Consider the following 5,174-nt stretch of genomic DNA (forward strand, 5'->3'; position numbering starts at 1 on the left):
TCCATTTAAGTGGAGAGTGCAACACTGTTCCTTGCAGCCGAGGGAGAGGTCCTCTCTTGTCGGGCAGTGTATGATCATTATGGGCTGAGAGGTTAAGTGTAAGACCATTGAGGATAACACCTGATGGGCTAATCTTGCATCTGCCCACAGTCCCTGGGTGTTACAAGGTGGTTTGGCCCAGGGACCACTTAGTGTAAGTGTTGGGCCCATAGAGCCCATTTGATGGGTTTCAGGGGGTGCACTGTCATTAACAGTGTATTCGGCCAGGCCTTGTAACAAAGGCTGGAACGAACCCATGTGGCTGATGTGTAGATCAATGCTTGGGTCCCACGCCATACAAGGAAGCCCAACTAGGCAGCAATTTGGAAGCCTTTTGAGTACATAACCTTAAATGGGCCTTAAGCCCATTTCGAACTGGGCTGATTTGATCAGTCATTTTAAAGGGGGCGAATTCTAAAGAGCGTCAGCTGAAAGGATTGGGCTTAGACCCTATCCACTCAGAGAGTCCAAGATCTAAATGGGATTTAGATCTGGAAACCTCCTAATTAGATTAGGAGACAGCTGATCTTGTCTGCAGATAAGATAAGGGTTATCCCTTATCACTAAGGGACTTCTAACCCAAATATGATTTGGATTAGCAGCTCCTAATCTGATTAGGAGCTGATCCCTTTTGAGATTATAAAAGGGGAAGGGGGCGGCAGCCTACTACACAACAACATCCATAGCATTCTTCTCTTTGAAGAAAGAGAGATTGAGAGATTTCCTGCACACTGCGAATTCTCTCCTGCCGCCACCTTCCTGCTTTTGCCATTCCTTCAGTTCGATCTCCAGTTCTTGGGAGCAATCAAGATTGGATCTTGATTTCAATCTTTTAGGGAAAAGATTGGTTGGAGCTGTACTCAAGTCGTCCAGTTGATCCTTAAGAAGGGTCAAGTTCTTTTTGAAGAACGTTGCTGATTCTGCTCCACCCTGCACTGCGCCATCTTCAGTGGGAGCAGTCTTTGGATTCTTCCTTGGGCATGAACACCTCCATTGGGAGATATTACATCTCTGTATCAGGTATATTCCTCTCCCATTATTTTTGGTTTAGATCTGGTTCAGTTTATGGTTCAGAATTGATCCTTGAAAATATGATTTTCTAAATGGGGAATACGATTCCCAGTTGAAGGGAGAGAAAAATTTTTGAAATTCGCCCCTTATTCCGCAATCTTTTGGGCATCCATAGGATGGATCTCTCATCCCTTCAAAGGTAAGCAGAAGGCTGAGTGAAGGAGAAGTAACACTTTACTTGGGGACTACTGCAACTGTTGCAGCCGCGGCCATAGGAACCGTGGAATTTTGTTTCAGAGAAGGAATAATTGTACTCAAAGATTGCCTTTATGTACAAAATTTAAGAAGAAATTTGATTTCTGTCTCAAAACTGTGTGCAGATGGTTATTCTGTCTTCTTTAGTAATACGATTACTATTAAAAGAAACAACAGATTCATCGCATACGGGGAACTGGAGAACGGTCTCTATGTTCTACATCCTTCTCTAGAAACTAACATAACCGAAACTACGTCGGCTGAAATCCCCAAGAAAAGAGCCCACGATACAGTTAATCCCACGTGTCTGTGGCATTACCGACTTAGCCACATCAGTGTTGACCGAATCACAAGATTGGTAAATGATGGTCCTTTAGATTTTCTAACTGTAGAAGATCTTCCCACTTGTGAGCCTTGCCTACAAGGCAAGATGACGAAACGGCCATTTAACGGTAAGCCTGAAAGATGTACAGGCACACTTGACCTAATACATACTGATGTATGTGGTCCCGTGAGTGTTAGGACACGAAATCAACACGTGTATTTCATCACCTTCACACATGATTTTTCACGACATGGTTACGTGTACCTAATGAGACACAAGTCTGAATCCTTTGAAAAGTTCAAAGAGTTTAGACAAGAGGTCAAGAAACAGTTAGGGAGAGAAATTAAAGCCCTTCGATCAGATCGAGGTGGCGAATATCTCTCTGACGAATTCAGGGACTACTTAAGGCAAAATGGGATAGTATCACAATTGGCTCCTCCTGCTACACCACAACTTAACGGTGTTTCAGAGAGGAGGAATAGGACCTTATTAGATATGGTCCAGTCACTTCTCATACACTCAGAGTTACCCACATCCTTTTGGGGTTACGCATTAGAGACTGCGATATACGTGCTGAATCGGGTTCCAACCAAATCGGTTCCGAATACTCCATATGAACTTTGGACCGGAAAGAAACCAAGTGTCAGACACTTGAAGATTTGGGGTTGTCCAGCACACGTTAAAAGAACGAGTGCAGACAAGTTGGAATCCAAGACCAGCCATTGCCTATTTGTAGGCTACCTAAAAGGCTCTGTAGGTTAACTTTTCTATGACCCAAGTGAGCAGAAAGTGTTCTGCAGTCGAAATGCACAATTCTTGGAAACTGACTATATCCTGGACACCCATCGTCAGGAAGTTGTTCTTGATGAGGAGAGCTCAGGAGCAGTGGGAGATGTCCCACAAGTTCCAGGTAGTGACCAACTTAGAAGATCCACTCGGGCATCCAGGCCACCAGTCCGTTATGGTTATAACCAGGATAGTTACCTGGTGGAAACCTTGACTAGTGAGGAGGACCTCGTGACTTACGCGGAAGCTATGTTGGACATAGATTCCCAGAAGTGAGTGGAGGCCATGAGGGCAGAGATGGACTCAATGGAGACCAATGGAGTCTGGACTCTAGTAGATTCGCCCTCCGGGGTAAAGGCAATCGGTTGCAAATGGATTTACAAGAGGAAGAAGGGCCCCGATGGTAAAGTTGAGACCTTCAAGGCTCGTCTGGTGGCGAAAGGGTACACTCAGAAAGAGGGCATCGATTATGAGGAAACCTTTTCGCCTGTGGCCATGCTTAAATCCATTAGGATCCTGCTAGCTGTAGCAGCATACCATGAATATGAGATTTTGTAGATGGATGTCAAAACTGCATTCCTGAATGGAGATCTTGCTGAAGATATCTATATGCAGCAGCCGCAAGGCTTCGTTGCTGCAGGTCAGGAAACCATGGTATGTAAACTTAACAGATCCATATATGGACTTAAGCAAGCTTCTAGAAGTTGGAACATCCGTTTTAACTCTGCTGTCAAAACGTTTGACTTCGAGCAGAATCCGGATGAACCCTGTGTCTATAGGAAGTACAGTGGGGATAAGGTTACCTTCTTGGTTCTGTATGTAGATGACATTCTACTCATTGGGAATGATGTAGGAATGTTAACTACGGTGAAAGTATGGCTTTCACAGCAATTCTCCATGAAAGATCTTGGAGAAGCCTCCTATATACTGGGTCTTCGACTCTATAGAGATAGATCGAAGCGGATAATAGGATTATCCCAATTTGCTTACATTGACAAAATAGTCAAGAGATACAGCATGGAAAACTCCTAGAAAGGAAACGTTCCTTTCAGGCACGGAGTCACTCTCTCCAAGAAGATGTCTCCTAAGACTTCTGAGGAGATAGATGGCATGAAAAACGTTCCTTATGCCTCAGCCGTAGGGAGCATCATGTATGCCATGCTGTGGACTCATCCTGACATAGCTCAGGCAGTGAGTGTAGTAAGTAGATTTCAGGCCAACCCAGGGCAGGAGCATTGGACTGCTATGAAAAACATACTTAAGTACCTTCGAAGGACAAAAGAGTTTTGTCTAGTATTCGACGGTAGCTCACTACAGATCCAAGGGTTTACAGATGCCGATTTCTAGTCAGACCCAGATGATAGAAAGTCTACATCTGGATATGTTTTCACGATAGGATCGTGTGCTGTTTGCTGGAAAAGCAGCAAACAGGGGTCCACTGCAGACTCCACGACCGAGGCCGAGTACATTGCCGTAAGTGAGGCTGCCAAAGAAGCCGTGTGGATGAAGAAGTTCGTTCACGAGTTGGGAGTAGTTCCATCCAGCACATCACCCATCCCATTGTTGTGTGACAACAATGGAGTCATTGCTCAGGCTAAGGAGCCACGAGCCCACTCGAAGTCGAAGCACATCGAGAGGAAGTACCACGTACTACGGGAGATTGTTGGTAGAGGGGACGTCCTGATTCAGAAGGTAGCGTCAGCGGAAAATGTAGCAGACCCATTGATAAAGCCACTATCACAGAAAGTGTTTGAGAAACACGTGGAAAGAATGGGACTCCGGCTAGTACCAGATTGGACCTAAGTGCAAGTGGGAGTTGTTAGACAGTTTTGTATGCCCTTAGCTTCAATCAGAATGATGTACTTTATGAGTTTATTGTAAATAAATAAAGATACATATTTGATTCATGTTCCCTTGGTATGTTTCTGTGTAATACCCTTAAATTGGACACTTAATGAGACTCGTGTTAGCTTAGAATGTTCACAGCCAGTGGGTCGGTCTGGGGAGACCTATCTTGACAAGGCTGACACTGTGGTGCCACCAAGTCGGTTGGGGTGGCCTGTCTCAGCTGCCAGGGTGAGACCCTAGGCACATACAGTGTAGGATTCATTGAACCTATGAACTGGACCAGATTTCCAATATTGCCCTGGACCTTGGAGATTGATGGGCAAAACTGGAAAGTTACACCCGACCCCTAGACTCGATTATGATACTGCACTAGGTGTCGGATTGGGTTGTCTTTGATGTACCAATCAGTGAGATCCTTAGCGGGGGTCAAAACCTGGGTATGTTGGGACAGTCCGAGAATTCATCTGAGTGGGTGATCATAGTGACAGGATCAGCCCCTTTGTCGGACAAAGGTAATGATCGGGGATGCACTCTCACTGATGGAAACCAAGACTGCCGGCAGCCAATTTCAACCGTTGAGATTTGTTTTTGCAAAATATATTTTATATCAGATATAAAAGTATATATATATTATGGTTTCTAAAATGTTTGCAAAAGGTTTTAATTTCCGGGATCCATATAAGTGGAGAGTGCAACACTGTTCCTTGCAGCCGAGGGAGAGGTTCTCTCTTGTCGGGCAGTGTATGATCATTATGGGCTAAGAGGTTAAGTGTAAGACCATTGACGATAATACCTGATGGGCTAATCTTGCATCTGCCCACAGTCCCTGGGTGTTACAAGGTGGTTTGGCCCAGGGACCACTTAGTGTAAGTGTTGGGCCCATAGAGCCCATTTGATGGGTTTCTGGGGG

The sequence above is a fragment of the Nelumbo nucifera genome, chromosome 7 (genome assembly GCF_055504915.1).
Source record: "Nelumbo nucifera cultivar China Antique chromosome 7, China Antique-T2T, whole genome shotgun sequence".
Classification (NCBI taxonomy): Eukaryota; Viridiplantae; Streptophyta; class Magnoliopsida; order Proteales; family Nelumbonaceae; genus Nelumbo; species Nelumbo nucifera.